The sequence below is a fragment of the Ornithodoros turicata genome, chromosome 2 (assembly GCF_037126465.1).
Source record: "Ornithodoros turicata isolate Travis chromosome 2, ASM3712646v1, whole genome shotgun sequence".
In the NCBI taxonomy this organism is placed as follows: Eukaryota; Metazoa; Arthropoda; class Arachnida; order Ixodida; family Argasidae; genus Ornithodoros; species Ornithodoros turicata.
The window spans coordinates 4,597,926-4,614,897 of record NC_088202.1 but is presented as its reverse complement, the minus strand read 5'-3'; positions in this window follow the sequence as shown (position 1 = coordinate 4,614,897).

Below are 16,972 nucleotides of genomic sequence, written 5' to 3'. Positions count from 1 at the left end.
TCCCGCATTCTGAATTACTGGTGACGCGCGTCGTGGAACTGACGTGAGCTATTGTCGCCAGAACATCGCAGGGCGGGGCATGAGGGCGAAAGAGTGCAGTGAATATTCGGTCGGTTTGGAGCCATCGTTTACTTTTTTGCCACATCATTTTTTTTAAACGTTCGCCGTCAGCAACGTATCAAAAGGTATGTAAGCAAGGTGCGCCTCGTACACCCGTTTATTGCCCCTTTAATACCTTCAAAAGCAGAGCCAGTACATTATAATTGTCTATAATTTCCAAGCAGCTATTAAGCATTACACTTATTCCAAATGGCTGCCAACATCCTTCTCCATCTCCAAAATGTGTGGAAAATCACCACCGCCGCGCCTATTCGCTTGATTAACGCTTATTTTCCCGACGCATACCATACTCAATCTTTCGTTAGCTGCTAGAAGCAGATCTAGCTGTTAGTTAGAGCTGAACTTGTTTCACTTCGTGGAAATCAAGAAAGGTGATCCCTGTGGTACTCAATTCTGTTGTGGCACACGTTCCAACTACGAAGTTGAACACTGAATGTTCATTACCGCAAGGGAGTGGCGTGGCTAACATCTGTCTTATCGACCTCGAGTGCTTGCACACGATAAGACAATTTCAACTGCCATTAATTCAACCAACACAGAGTCCCACATGTAGAACACGGTACATTCCTAATGAATCTGAGCTTCACCCCTCCTACCTCTGGTAGTTACGCAGAGAAGAACCTGGTTACAATAGCCGCTGCCAAGCGGACTCGCTTGCAAAGATACTGCCGTCAAGCTTAGGCCATAAGTCGCTAGAAATCATGGGAGAATCCAGGGAGGCCTGCCCCCCACTCCCGAGACATATCAACACACTTCCCCGCTTTGCCGGCGCACATTTCCCCGACAGCGGGCTCCTTTCCCTAGCAATGGCACCAAAAATGGTAAAAAGACACCGCAGGCACATTCCAGACAAACACCGTTGCTTATGATCTCTGGTTGAGTTCATTTAGTGGACTAGAGCAACGGCGGGGCTCTCGTGACATTATTCCTCTGGCAACTCCAGTTCTAAAATTCGATACAACACCACAGATGCTCTAGCTTGACTCCAGCACTCCCAGCGACTTGCTTCTCGGCGTGAGTCGCTGGACTCGATGACCTACGATGTTTCTCGTACGCGACGAATCCTCGCAATCGCGCGAGTTGAATAAACGAACACATCTTCTATGGCCGACGCATGCTTCTTCGCCTTGTAAATGTTGCGTTCTTATATACCCGAGCAACCGAGTGTCGAGAGCCGACTCTTAGTTTGCCAAAATGGCGCTGTGGGGCTTTCGTGACGTCATCACCGTAGCAGTAACTCCTATTCTAAAATTGGAGGATTCAACACGAGGTGCTCGAGGTTGCGGGATTTGCTCCTGCCCCCTTCCCCACCGGGGTGTGGTCTAAGTGACCGGTACGTTCCCTATCGCCAACTATGAATGGCTGTGACACAGGTTTGGAGTAACTCACATTGCAGCCTTTATTCTTGCGGTGTCCGATCTACTCCAAGTCCCAAGCACAAGTGACCTCTTCCTCCCCAGGGTCCCCTCCCACGACACCGTACACTGACCTACTTCGATGCGCCCAAATCGGCTCACGCGGCCAAACTGGCCAGTGAAAAATCCCTATGTCGAGTGATCGCCTGGGGGGTTGAGGTCACGGGACTATACCCAACGTGTCCCCCAAACTGGGTCACCACACTCCCCCTTCCACCTAAGATCCCGACGGGGGGGGGGGGGGCGAACCTAAAATGTCCATCAGTTCCTGGTCGAACGCAGCCGTCGACTTCGGGGACTGGTCGCTGGGGGGCACCGGGTTGAGCGTGACGCCAGCGGTGGGAAGGCCCTCGGCGATGGCTCCGCCGCGCGGCGATGACCCGGCCTCCAGCAGAAGCTCGGGCTGAAAGTCCCGAAGGATCTGCAGGGCGGCGGCGACAGCGTCCTCGGCGGAGGGCGCAGGTGGAGCGTCCGGGACTGCCGGTGTTCGTTTGGCCGCTGAGGTACGTGAGTCGCCCGTGGAGTGGGTGCGGCCATGAGCGCAGTCCTCGAGCCTCTGCTCGGGAGACGGGTGCTCCTGGTCGTCGAACGGTCCCTGATGACGGCGTTCAGAGTGGCATGTCTGGGGTTCGGGGTCCTGAAAAGATAGAACGTGCGGAGAATGTTATGCGCTGACCTACAGCCCGTGTTCCGTCGCGTGGTCGCGTTCATGATAGCGCTTTAAGTCGCCAACGTGAACGGGTCCAGTCTCCTCCGACGTTTTCACACGACGGAGTCGGTGCGACAAGCGAGATAATCGGGAAATCACCCGAAAAGGTTCTTCCCAGCGCTGCGCCAGTGTTGCTGCGAAACCTACAGCAGCGTTGCTCAGCGAGTGCGTGTGCTTCAAGACCAAATCCCCTACTTCATATGACAGAGGACGATGCCCCTTATCAAACTGACGCGCTTGTTCCGAGCGGACGGCGTCCAGTCCTTCCTTGCGGAATTTACCGCGCCCGAGAGCCAACTACCCAACTCGTTCGCGTACCTCGACAGATTCCGAGCAATCGGCTCCGTGCACTGTCTCAGTCCGTTCTCCAATGGAAAAGCAACCTGCTTCCCAAAGTTAAGGTATGCCGGGGAAAACACCGTTGACCTGTTTACTGTCGTCCTGGTTGCAACTCAGTAAGACGCACATCCCAATCCCTGTGCCTGCGGGCGAGTGCCTGTCAGTTAGAGCTATCAACATATGCTTAAGGTTGGGATTCACTCTTTCAGTAATGTTCGCCTGGGGATGATACGGCGTTGCTCTCTTGTGCTGAATACCCAGTGCAGCACAAGAGTCGACAAAGACTCGGCCAATGAGCTTTGCTAAGATTAAGAGTCAACCCTGCGTCCCTCAGCCGACTTAGCACATTGCCCAAGTGAACGAGATGCTCATCGAACGACTTAGAAAATACTACTACGCCGTCCATGTAAGTCATTGCATAATTGAACTTCGCGTCATCCAGCACGTCGCGTCATCCAGCCTCTGGAAACTAGCGGGCGAGTTGGACAATCCAAAAGGGAGTCTCGTAAATTGAAACAAGCCCCTGTGACACGTGAATGCCGTCTTTTGGATATCCTCCTCCCCTACAGAAATCTGCAGAAAGCCCCTGCTACAGTCAAAAATCGTGAATACGCTGGCACTCCCCAATGCGTACATGATCGACTCGATGGACGGAGAAGGATAAGCATCTCTGACCGTCACGGCGTTCAGCTGGCGATAATCCACGCATAGGCTTGCCGTCCCATCTTTTTAGGTGCCAGCACCAACGGGAAAGCTTAGGGGCTCTGCGACCGCCTAACCGCGCCTGTCACAATCATCTCATCCAGCGCCGCGTCAAGGAGATCTCTCTTACGCGCGCTGAGGGGCCTGGGGTTACACCACCAGGGCCTCGCCGTACCAGTATCAATCCGATGTTCTAGAACATCGGTCGTTCCCAGCTGCTCCGTAAACATTTCGGAAAAGGGTAGCAAAGCGTCCAAAAGCTTGACGCGCGCAACTCCTCTGCCCCCGAAAGACGCTAGCACCCGCTCGATATCCTGTGAAATTCTCCCCACAGTTTGCACAAGCTTAGTTTCTGTCGAGTGGGTGTCCATACGACTGGTTAAACGGCCAGTCGGCGAAGGAGAGACGAAATGAATCAATGGGCTTAGCGGTCCCCCCGCACCGATATCCGTTTGCCTTTAAATCGAGAATCAATCCCTCTCGGACAATGAAATCTTGTCCCAAAATAACTGGGATCGACAGCCCTGACAGGTAAATGAACCTTTGTCTGCACCGTCCCTCGCTAAAGCGCATTACAAGTCTCACTGCGCCTGTAGCACTGGACATTCCCGATGCCAATCGCAATGGGATATCAACCTTCCTGACGCGGACATTTCGTTCACGGGAGTGCGCGCACACGGCGTCTCCGATTAGCGACAGTCTGGCACCGGTGTTCACCAGGCCAATGTACTCCTGCTATCGTTACGCCTATGTACAGACCGGAAACATCAGCAGTCTCCTGAACCCTGCAAGCTATTGAGGCGAAAACTGATCCATGCTCGGCAAAGGACTGCGGCGAGGTATGAAACACACGCCCCGCGCTTTCTCTGACTGCCGACGACGAATTAGGGCTCCCGCCGCCGGCGTTACTAGTTTCCCTGCGCCCAGCGGAAATTTCCCCGGCGCACAGGACAGTCACGCTTATAATGCCCTGGTTGATTACAGCCTGGTTGATTAGCGCCCGCCCGCGGTCCGCCAGTGGCATTCTGCTACTGGGGTCCCTCTCTACCTGGTTCTGCCTATCCTGAACCCTCCGGGCAGTGGATGTTTCACTCCTCGGACCGCCGCGTGAGTTTTCGCCAAACCCCGCACGGCGCCTCTGTTCAAAGGAGAAAGGATCCAGGGAGCGCGGCCGGACGATGACGTCCGACCGGCACCCCGCGTCCGCAACCAAGGACGTTGCTTCCCTTCCCCGTGGAATGGAGTCCTGAACACCTGCCCAAGTGCAACCCGGCTCAACTGATAGTTCTGGGCGCGGTGGAGGTTGGTACCGCAATTCAGACAACAAATCAGCCTGAATCACAAAGACCTCTCGCGCAAGCGCATCAAGATTCTCGAAACTTTGACCACGCAAATACGAACGGAACATAGGATGGCCCTGCCGTATAACACGTGAAACCTTATCCTGATCTGTGGCCTGGAATGTGGCCGTCGGGTCGGCCCTATCGTAGAGCTCCTGAATTGCATGCACAAATTCAATTAGACTTTCGTCAGCATGCTGTGTGCGAAAACCTACCTCCTCGCGCACACTCATCGCGTATTCGGGTGGCAAAAATTCCTCCCTAAAACGCCACGGGAAGTCCGTCATCGAGGTAAAAGTCTTCTGCAGCCTTCGCCATCGAGTGGCATCCCCCACTAGAACTACTGGCAAGACCTACCCTAGCACTACCTCGTCGGACGCTCGTGAAGCAACCTGATAGGTCTCCATCTCCAATAGGAACTCAGCTACCGACTTTCTATCAGAGTACCCCGAGTACGTCGGAATTGCCATACTCGAGTGGAGCCGTGGGGGAAATGTAGAATGCGGCTTAGTCTGCGCCGCGTTCAGTTGCTGGGTCAATGAAGCGACAATATTTGTCACTTGTTGTTAAAGGAAAATTTATTAAACTCAAGAACGGAATACGAACTGCTACTTCACACGTTAGTTGACATACACCTCACATACACATATGCTTACAACCCACTCTAGATCCACTACTTCACACTTCCTTACATATAGACACACAAACAGTACCCCTAAGGCCACCACCCTAGATGTCTGCGATTATGTACAGTATGGAATGCAGTACATAATACGTAGGAATATGTACACAGGTGCAGAGTATTTACAGGGCAAATAAGAGCACGTGAATGACGTTCATGGGGGCGCACCAGAGACGGTCACACACCCATTGTGATACAAGAATGAAGGGTGATGACACCATTTGCGCGCGAACTCCTGCACACCTAAAGCGAGTAGTTCGTGCTGTAACACTTTGGTGAGCAAAACGCGCACGTTGCGAACCAACAAGAAGATAGGCGTCGTCCGCTGACGTCGGACCACAGCAGAACAACGAGCTTTCCACAGCACAGAAGCACCACACGCGGTGAGCAATACACTTAGCCGATGTGGCCACCTACGGTCGAACTGTACAGGGCACAACATGCGTGTGGACCGTCTGACTATGCTCCAGACCGTACGAGCAACGTGACACTCGAAGATGACATGCTGGTTAGTCTCCTGGTGCGTACAATATTGACAAATGTCTGACATTGTTACATTCCACGAGTGGAGACGATCACGAGTAGGCTGGATTCCCCAGGCAAAGCTCCACATGACGTCTCGTAGAAATCCAGGCAGAGAAGCGCATACAGTTGCCCACGATATGTTTGCCGCATGCTCCATTCGTCTTCGCACACCGTCACATGTTGTGACACTGTTCTGTAGCACCTTCTTTGCCATGGAAGAGGCTGAAGCAGATGCCAACCTGCGGACGGGGACAGTGGACGACAGTTTTTGGTGATATGCGCGAACGGCTGCATGGAAACGCTGAGGTACCACTGCTGCTGGCGGGTCAACGGCCACATGCAGGAATTCACTCAGAAACGGCGCCATCCAGTAGGTTAACAATACCTTAGAAGGGGTGTCATCGACGCTAAAGAGACTTCGCAAGGTCGTACTCAGGCCGATTCCACGGTTCATAAGACCGAAGTCTGGCAAATTCACGCCGCCAGCAGATTCGTCAAATGACAACACTGCACGTGCTATAGGCCCTCTTCGTTTCTTCCAAAAGAAAGAAAGAAAACATGAATGAATCCGGACCACAACTGCTTGTGGGCTATTGAGATGTGGCTCAGATGCCACAAACGGCCTGATAAAATACACCAGAGAAGGTACGTTCGCTCTCGGTAAGAAAGTTCGTTGGGCGAGGCAGCTTCACATTTTGCTCGCAGCTCTTCAAGGGCCCTTGTCCAATTGTCAGCTGTAGGCCCACGATTGTCAAACACAACACCGAGTATCTTCAGCGAAGTGGCGTGCTGGAAGGGGAGAGACAGGTACTGCGCAGGATTCCCGAGGGGCATGAGCCTGGTCTTCTGGTAATTCAGGGCACTCCCAGACACCGCAGCATAGGACTCGTACACACGCAATGCTTCGAATGCAGAGTCAACATCACGTAGAAGAACCGTTACATCATCAGCGTAGGCAGTCAACTTCCACTCGCCTAATTGTGGGAGAGGGAAACCACGGATCCCCGAATTCGTGTCAATGTTCCAGAGGAATGGGTCAATTACTAGGGTAAACAAAGCAGGCGAAAGAGGGCACTCCTGACGCACTCCTCTTGAAACAGGGAATTCTCTCGAAAACATTTGCAAGATGTACAAGGAACTACGATGGTTGCGGTAAAGGTGTTTGATTGCATTGCAGGGAAGCCATATGTCTCAAGCACAGTGAACATGTAACAATGGGCCACACGGTCAAACGCCTTCTTCTGGTCAAGCGACAACAGGGACCCATCCGATATTCGCATGGACACGTAGGGCAGCATATCTCTCAAACCTGACAGTGTATCATACATTGTTCGCCCTGGTACAGTGCAGGTCTGGGAATGGTGCACCACAGAAGGAAGAACGCTCTGAATTCGACAGGACAAGATAGATGTGACAAGCTTATAGTCGCAGTTCAGAAGCGTTATTGGACGCCAGTTTTCGGGATTGGCCAAATCACCACAGTTCTTTGGGAGCAGCACTATGTTCCCGGAGCCGAACGATTGTGGCAACGGAGCACCATCCAGGCTATTGCGCACCACTTCGAAAAAGACCCACCGAAGAGAAGGCCAAAAAGTCTTATAAAATTCTGAGGGAAGGCCATAAGGGCCAGGACTTTTCCCTGGTACTGTTCTTCGCACAGCAGTATCCAACTCTCCGATACAAAGAGGCTGCGCCAGTGCCTCTCGATCCACCTGAGGGACGATTGGGAGTCCATCCAAAAAGGCATTATGTCCGTTTACAATCGGCGAATCAGCGTACAAGGCCCAGAAGAAATCTTCAAATCCGCCGAGAACCTCATCAGGGTCTTCAGTAATGCTGCCATCAGATCGACGGAAACTGGTCTGTGCTCGATCTGCCGGGAGGAATGTAGATATGTCACAACACCATGACCAACGAGGGCCTGCGCTTGCAAATGGTTTTGTCGCATTTTTCGAGAAGGTGACTGAAGGACGAGAAGGTAACGTTCCTGTAGACTTTCCAAGTATTCTCTCATTAGTGGCGTCAGCGGTGCCCCTCTTCTCACGATACGTATCTTTGCCGCCAGTCGTTTGAGGGCAGACGTCGGCTCACGTGCACGCTGACGACCCCACGACGAAAGTACGCCTCGCACCCAAACTTTAAAGGTTTCCCACTCCATTGCTGATGGCGTGCGAACCGAAAGGTAATCTTCAATTTTGGTCTTCACATCGGCCACAACTCCGTCATCTAGCAGCAACGAGGTATCAAGACGCCAACGAACGTTTCCGCCCACCAGAAACTGTTCGATATTGAGGGAAAGGATCACAGCATCATGATCACTCACGTGAACACCAAGCTCACGTGTGCTAGCTACTCTGCACCACAAAATATGTGCCTGGAGAAACGGCGGGACGTAGAAGCGATCTAGGCGGCTCGACGATTGGCCGCAAGACCACGTAGCTGCAAACATCGAACCGTGTAAATGTGTCCAGGCATCAACGAGGCAGCGTTGCTCCAATGATCGACGCAGCTCCCTGGCATTCCATGTTGGTCTGCCACGGCCCGGTCCACGAACATCGCGATCTGAGTCCACAAAACAGTTGAAGTCCCCACACAAGACGGCATCAGACGAAACAAAACTAGTGCGAAAATTATAGAAAAAGGAATTGGTCTCACTCACACGGGCAGGAGCATAAACGGCGAAAAATGTCAGTTTCCTGCACCCGACAAAGACATCAAAACGAAGCGCATGTGCGTCTGCATCATATCTCGCATAGCTGTGGGACAACAAGTTGCCATTGAGTATAACAACTCCTACACCGCACTGGTGCGCAGAGCCAAAGCTGAAGAATGCGCGGACATTGCATCGTTGAGTGAATGAGATGACATCCGCGTAACACGTGAAATGAGTTTCTTGTAAGAACAGCAGGTCACAGTTCAAGCTGCGCGCGAATTGTATAACAGGTGTCTGCTTGGCCGCTGATCTGAGCCCTTGCACGTTAAGAGTCATGACATGAAGAGCCATAAGTGAATGCAAAAGAGCACAAAATATCAGTCGCATGAATCGTCTTCAAGAGATACAGCATGAAGCCTAGGAGAACCAGTCTGCGGCTTCTTGTGATGTCGTTTCGGCTTCCCGTTGGATGCATCAGTCCCATCACCAGACGAGGTGAGGTTGGATTGGTGTTTCCTTACACAATTCCCAACAGGGGGCTCATCGCTGTCGGAACGTTGCAGCGAATACACTGAAGTCGAAGTTTCATTGGGGCAGGAGCTTGGAGGAGATGATCTTACATCTAGCCCCTTCATGTTGCCCTGGTCGGGAATAGCTGCTTCTACCACTACTTCTTCTATCATAGGGTAAGTTGGAGGGGGAGCACACGTCACTGGCCGATGCACAGGTCGAGCACATCGGATGCGGCCGCTCTGTCTTCCGGGATGGCGACGGCGTCCATTTCCATTTCAGCGTCACCAGTAGCCAGCAAAGCAGAGTCGCTTCCCGAAATACTGACTCCGCCATCAGCGGCGACGTCGTCCGCTTGATGTTCAGGAAGGGTCTCTTCGGGTGCACAGGCCATATTGCTAACCTCTGGCAGAGGAGGAAAGTCTGGTGCCTGCATTTGATGTGAATCATCTTCAGACGATGTGGTAGCCCTGGGCAAGTCTTGTTGTAGGCCACGCGCGGCCGAAGAATACGAACGTCGCATGATGCAGTCAGCCGTTGCGTAGTTGTGACCACAGCGACGGTACAGGGCGCGACAACCCGCCGTAGCGTGACCAAACACGGCACATCGTTCACAACGAGGGGGACCTTACAGTCGCTCCGGATATGGCCCTCAGAGCCGCATCTGCCACAAACTTTCTTGATGCCCTTGTAATCAATCATCGCCCGATCACTCCCCACGGATAGGAAGTTGGGCACTGGTTTTTTCATCTCAAACTTGACCAGGCGGATGCCGTTTCGGATATTCGGACGATATTTGGAGACCGGAAACGAAAACGCTCTGACTGATGTTCCAAACGGAGCAAGGACATGAACAGGAGCATCGTCGGGGACATACTCGGGGAGCCGCTTGACAGTTATGTATACTATCCTGGAAGTTGTAATAGGTTCCAACGGTACCTCAATATCGCCCATGACAACATCGCCGGCTTCGAGGAAGGAGTCACGTGCACGTGTATGTTTCGCAGACACTTGGAAGCTGAGGCATGGTCATCACCGACAAATCACAGACGGCATCGAGGACGCCGTCTACGGGAACCCCATCGGGGACAGTGATGCAGCAATAAGCTAGCGGTATCCCGCTTGTGGAGTGGGGACAGGTGGATGCACACCTGCCCCCGTGTTGGTTCCCGCGTCGCCGTTGCCGCCACGTGCTCCTGCCTCGCCTGGGATAATAGTTTCCCCGTTTGTTGCTGGTTGCTCATTGTCCATGTTGTAGAATGTAGAGCCCAAAACGTAGAGCGCTCAAAACCACTCTCGATTGACCACAAAAGAACGTAACCCTATGTTGGGCACCAAATGTGGGAATTGCTCTTGAAAGTAGCCTTCCCAACCGGGGTGTGGTCTAAGTAACCGGTACGTTCCCTATCGCCAACCAACAATGACTCCGGCACAGGTTTGGAATAACTCACATTGCACCCTTTATTCTTGCGGTGTCCGATCTTCTCCAAGTCTCAGGCACAAGTGACCTCTTCCTCCCCAGGGTCCCCTTCCGCGACAACTTCCACTGACCTACTTCGATGCGCCAAATCAGCCCACGCGGCCAAACTGGCCAGAGGAAAATCCCTATTTCCAGGGATCGCCTGGGGGGGGGGGGGTTGAGGTCACGGGACTATTCCCCACGCATCCCCCAAACTGGGTCACCACGAGGTTCGACTCGCGGCGACTGTCCTCTCGATGGGGTTCGATGACGTGCGATGATTCCCAGACGTCACGACTGCGACTCGCGGGTTGCGCAAGTCGGGTAAACGTACACAGTCAAAGGAACTAAATCTCGTGAGCCGCGAAGGAGTAATCAAGATCGCCTCCTCGCAGACTGACTCAAACTGACTCATTATTCGGTTCCTGCTCTAAAAAGACTGCATGTCAGTCCTGCCAAATAGCAATTCTGTCACAAACCTTGTTCGCCTCCGTCGAACTCCACGCTATTTCAGTCGTATTTGTCGCTCTAGTCCACGCTGGCGTTAGAGGCGCTCGCGCTGTCAAAAGTAAAGAGTCATGTTGGAAATGAACCAAATGAACGCCGGATCAACGTTGGCAACTGATGCTGATTCAAATTGGCTGATTTCACCCCCAGAAACGGGTTAAAGTAACAGCGACTACGACGCATATTGAACGTAACTGCAACGCAGTTTATACGTTAATACAACCAAAACGGATCTTGAAAAAGTGGAAGAATTAACAGGATACCGACAACGTTCAATTAACGCGCCATGAAGATGCAAATGGCCGGTTTCACGTCAGGTCAGGCAGGGAGCTCCCATCGACCTCCTGGATTTTCATTATTTTTTTTATATTCCGAAGCTCATCGTACATGATGATCGCAGCGGTAAAACGAATAATTTCTACCGAATAGTTTTCGTGCAAAAAAGTCGAAAAAATCCGGCCCTAAATTCGAGTGTTTCAGTTTTTCCGTGTTTGCACGCGAATATCTCCCCAGTTTAAAAAAAAAAGTTTGTAGTGGATTTTTTATGCTATAGTATGTATAAAGGCCAGTAGTCCGAGCGCAAACCTTGGCGCGCAGGTGCAACTTTCTGTGCTATAAAAAATTTATGTGCTATAAAGAATTTCGACGTGTGATTTCTCTTGCTGTGGACATCCCTCATAGCCATACTTGGTATCACGGTACTCAGCTTTTAATGCTCTTTCGTCTGATATATCCACCATGCGTATACCTCCTACAGGTACCTGCTGAAATACGAAAATGTTTAGGTATATTTGAAAAAAAAACAAGCATTTTGCGCTTCCGTTTCTCAAAAAGGCCCCTTTTGATTCCATTTATATTTTGCCAGGGCATTGCCCGATGTTAGACCATTCATGTAACGAAAAACATTATGCTTTAAAAGGCGTACACTGGCGATTACCGCGTTAAAACGCGGCCCCAGTCTGCGTGCGTCGTGCCGCTACTCTCAGAGTACTGTCACGGGTCACATTCACTGTCTACGGTACGAGCTATGAAAGTTTCTCCTCCTCCGCTTTCCGATTTCTTGTTTGCAACCCATGCGAAACCTGTATGCTACCCTGTAGATTAGAGTAAACTAGATACGTTTTGGAGATTGGTGACACCCGGATATGGGGTCTGCTGCTACATTTCTTTAGCTAACGACGTCTGCCTCGCTTTAGATAACAATAGTGAATGTGATGCTATGTTCCTGGACTTATCAAATGTCCTTGATGGGATCACACACACATCACTACCTATCACATTCACAACTGTTTGAATAACTATGAGCGCTCCACTTTCACCAATTAATACTTCAATTGATAAGGAATTTCTTAACGGATCGCTCACAAACGGTATATGTTAACAGCCACTACTCCTCATCTGTTCAAGGCACCTCTAGTGTTCCACAGGGTAGGTTTTAGGACCATTGTTGTTTTAAATATTCATTAGGCATCTCCCAGTAAGTTTCATCGCATGTCCGCCTGTTTACAGACGATTACGCAGTGTATCGTCCAGTTCATACCATAGCAGACCGTATGGCATTACAGGCGATAGAGCAAATAGGCAAATGGTGCGAAACCTGGCAGGTGTCACTGAACCGTACAAAATGTAAGCACATCGCTTTTTCTCGGAGACAAGGATTATCCCCTATCGCACTTCTTGTTAGCGGATCACCTCTTGAAAGCACCAGCAATTACAAATATCTAGGAGTGTACTTCTCATCTGACCTAACATGGACTCCCATCATTTCCCACATACTTTCTAACGCAAATCGTAGTCGCGGGTATGTCCGGCGATACATTGCTCACATATAAAGCGGCTTATTTCACCCTCATCCGCCCCAAGCTCGAATATGCCAGCGTCATGTGGGGCGTCCGCCAAGCTTGTTTCTCCAACAATGTCGAAGCTGTCCAGGATCGCGCCGCTCGATTTCTTTTCAAAGACTATTCACCTCACACAAGTGTGACATCACTCAAGAACCGAGCCGAGCTCATCAACCAGAAAACACGCCGCATGATTCAACTGTTATTATTATTCCACAAATTCTACCACTCCACCCGTGCTCCGCAGCAGTTACGTTCGCAGCCCCTGCTATCTCTCCCAACGCGTTGACCACCAGCATAAGGTACTACGAACTCGCTCACGTACTACATCAGTTGATGTATCGTTCTTTTAACAGACATCATCAGGTTGGAGTAACCTCGCACATCATATTCCATAACTTCTGGACCACAACCGGTTTGTTAACGCATTAATAGCTCCATTCACTTGACCGTTGTCGCTCCATGTGCACATCCGTAGATCGTTATCCTTTACCTTAGCATATTGACTGTTTCTACTACTATACTCATCTCGTTTAACTTTATCATTGCTGTTATTGTTTTTCTTTTTTTCTCTTGGTTACTGTTGATGATGTTGCTTGCAATGCAGTGCATACTCCCTCTCTCATGTAATTGCCTACAATTCCCTTTCATGGAATAATAAATAATAATAATAAAGGATTCTTGGGTACTCATTAGATGTCAAAGGTTCCTGACTGATCTAATTTCATGACTGTGCACGTACGTACACGCGCTCGATAAAACAAGCGAAACATAAATAATTCAACCTTGACATTTTCTTTACTCCAGGTGAACAACCAAAACAATTTTGGAAAGTTCTGTCCCGCCTCAATCTCCCTTGATTAGTCTAACCGACCCCAACGGGGATATCATCCCCGACAATCTTTGCGCCAACGAGTTTGCTTCTTCTTTTCATCTGTCTTCAACACCGGCGACGGTTGCTCACAAACTACATTACCAGGGATCCCTTCTTTTTCCATGAACCCTTCTTCTCCTATGAACCCCATCGATGTCAGCACCCACGGAATTTGTAAGGCAATTGAGTCACACAAGCTGTCCTCAAGTGCTGGTCCTGACTCAATTAACTCGAAGTTCCTGTACAACACGAGAGTAATTTCAAGCGAATTGCTATGTTTTATATTTAGACAGTCAGTCCAGGAATCCGTGTTGCCGCAGGACTGGAAGGCAGCGTTTGTCGTCCCCATTCTCAAATCTGGCAACAGTCAGTACGTTATTAACTATCACCCCATTTCGATCACTTGTATCGCATGCAAAATTCTCGAACACATAATCTCCTCGAACTTAGTGAAGTTCCTTGAGGAAAAAGAGTTTTTCTACCCGCTGCAGCACGGTTTTCGCAAATACTTTTCCTGTGAAACGCATTTAGCTTGTTTCGTTCATAACGACCTTCCTTCAGGTATATCATCCACTGTCAGACTATTTGCTGATGATTGCGCTGTATCCTTACAAAGCGACCTTGCCCTAATTCAATGTAGGTGCGACGAGTGGCAAATGCCCCTGAATATATCTCAGTGCTGCATCGTGTCATTTTCTCGCCGACGTGCCTCCTGTCTCCCTCCTTTCCGCTACGCAGTGAACGATATAGCATTAACCCGACCAGAGCCCTATACAAATCTCTTGGCGTTCACCTCTCTTCTAACTTAACTTGAAACGAAAACATCAATCCCATCATGTCCAATGCTTCGCTCCTTGGGTTTGTCAGACTCACTCCAATATTGGCCCCTGATCATCTCAAAGTTCTCACTTTCCCCACTCTGGTACGAAGCAAGCTCGAATACGCATCCGCAATATGGGACCCTCCTCAAAACTATATCTGTGGAGCCATTAAAGCCATTCAAAATCGCGCTGCCCGCTTCATTGTCAACGACTACTCTTTCACAACCTGCGTTTCCGCGTTAAATTGAAGTCTCAACCTCGAGCCACTCGAACATCGTCGTCGCTTTGCAAGGTAAACCCTCTTCCATATATTATTTTACCTTGCCTCCTCAATACTCACCCAACACCCGCTCAAGTGTATTTTTCCCTCGCTTCGATCACACTAACAAGGTCACTCGGTTCCACTGTATTACTAACGCATTCTCTAAATCATTTTTTGCACCACTACCGTTGAGTGAAACAACCTCCCATCATCAACCGCAACTATTAACGACCATGCAGTTTTCCGTAGGTCCCTTTCTTGCTTTCTTCACCCGCAATATCAGTAATGCAGAAACCGACACTGAAGATTTTTGCGTAGGTTTAATTTGTACACGCTTGCGCGTGGAGGACCACGCTTCTTCAGGACCTGAAGAAGCGTGGTCCTCCACGCGAAAGCTGGTATTAATTAAACTTAAACAAAAATCTTCAGCGTCGGTTTCTGCATTTTCGTTGATGTGATCTACAGGACATCGACTACAGGACTACATCGTATACGCTTCCGCATTACCAGTGTTAGTTTTTTTTTTTTTTTTTTTGCCGCTTGTTTACCCGTTGGATTTTGCTGAGTTTTCGCTTTGTTTACTTGCTTCTCTTGTTTTTATCTTGTTCTTTCAAGACATTGTCCTTGCTTTGATTTATTATTTCTTTGTGTCTATACCTTGTCAATGTACCATGCAATGCTGTTCCAATGTACTGACGTCCTCACCCCCATGTAATGTCATCCGGACCCTTTGGGTTTTTTTAAATGAAATTCCCTAGACTGGACTAGGTTCTGCAAAATGACGGGCTTAAGTTAGCGTAATGTTTGGTGCAACGCATAGTTGACGCCCTCCCTCCGCTTAACGTGGTGTGAGGGAGCGCAAGAGATAAGCCACGCTTGCGGGAGCGGCGTCTTAAGCCGAGATTGGTGCAACCGGCGGCGAGTGGTCGTACAGTTTCTTTGTCAGCACTCCGATATAGAAATTTCCAAGAGTATAAAAGTTATTAAGAATTATAGTAAAACTAACTTGATGTTCATGTTTGAATACCTTTATTGGTTGCTTCTCGTTCCGCACACCTCATCACCATCCAATGCATGTATGTGTGTGCTCTCGTTCCGAAGAAAATAAGCGATCATTGTTTAAAACCAAGGTATCGAATCTTACAGATAAATCAACACCCTCGAGATGATACATTCATATCTTAGTTTTCCCTGTTACAGCGGAGCTGTGCGAAGAATGGTAAAAAAACACAGCCGTCAGATTTTCACTGTGCACGGGAAAATTGGACACGTACCTCAAAGTTGGATCGGTTCTAAGAAATATCGCAAAGGAGGCTTTTTTCCCCTGTTTCACTTCCTAATCTGCTAAACAATAACGAAAAACCACTTAAAGATTTCGTTAACTATCATCCGAAGCAGAAGTCTTACATGACGTTGACAAACATAAATGAGACCCTGGAGGCACACCATCATTGGGCAAATATCGGTTCAACATTGCAGCCAATATTAGTTACACTGGTCAAATATTGACCGTATAACTTGGTCTGATATTGCTCCGATGTAACTACCAATATTGGTCCAATGTAGCAAGTTTGTGGTGGGTCAATGAAAAATCGCTGTGCGATTACGATAGTCGGTAATGCGAAATTTGGGCGCAGCTGTTGCGGTTGAGTTATACACGGCTGTTTTTATTTTCCACACATAGTACTTTCTTCAGGTAGCACTCCTATCCAAGTTCTTGAGCGTGTTTTTCTTTTTTTGTGTGTGTTTGTGTGTGTGTGTGTGTGTGCTTAGATAGGCGGAAGTTGCAGATCGAGAGTGGCTCATTCGGCTGCTCTCGTAGCGCCCTCCTTCTTCACTTACCTCCATGCCCATTCTTCACTCTCGCCGTCCACTCCCCCGCTGCTTTCCTCCTTACGCTTTCCCGTACTTTCATCCTTCGCTTCGTTCCTTGTTGGCTCTGCCGTTTACAACGCCGATGCCGCAAACCCAGGCACGGGCTCCCAAGAGCTGCGCTCAAAAAGATGTATGACTTGTAGCTGGTACTGCTATACCAGTCTAGTTTTAATGTGCAGCACGACAACGGAACGCGCCACTGTACAAAGCACTATTTCTCTTTCGTTCATTTAGTTATATTTATCGCGTAGATTCTCCAACTTTGCCAACGGTGGCACGTGGAAGTGAGGTTGTAAGATCCCACTTGCTCTAGGATACCCGGTAGTCCCACAGAGCTA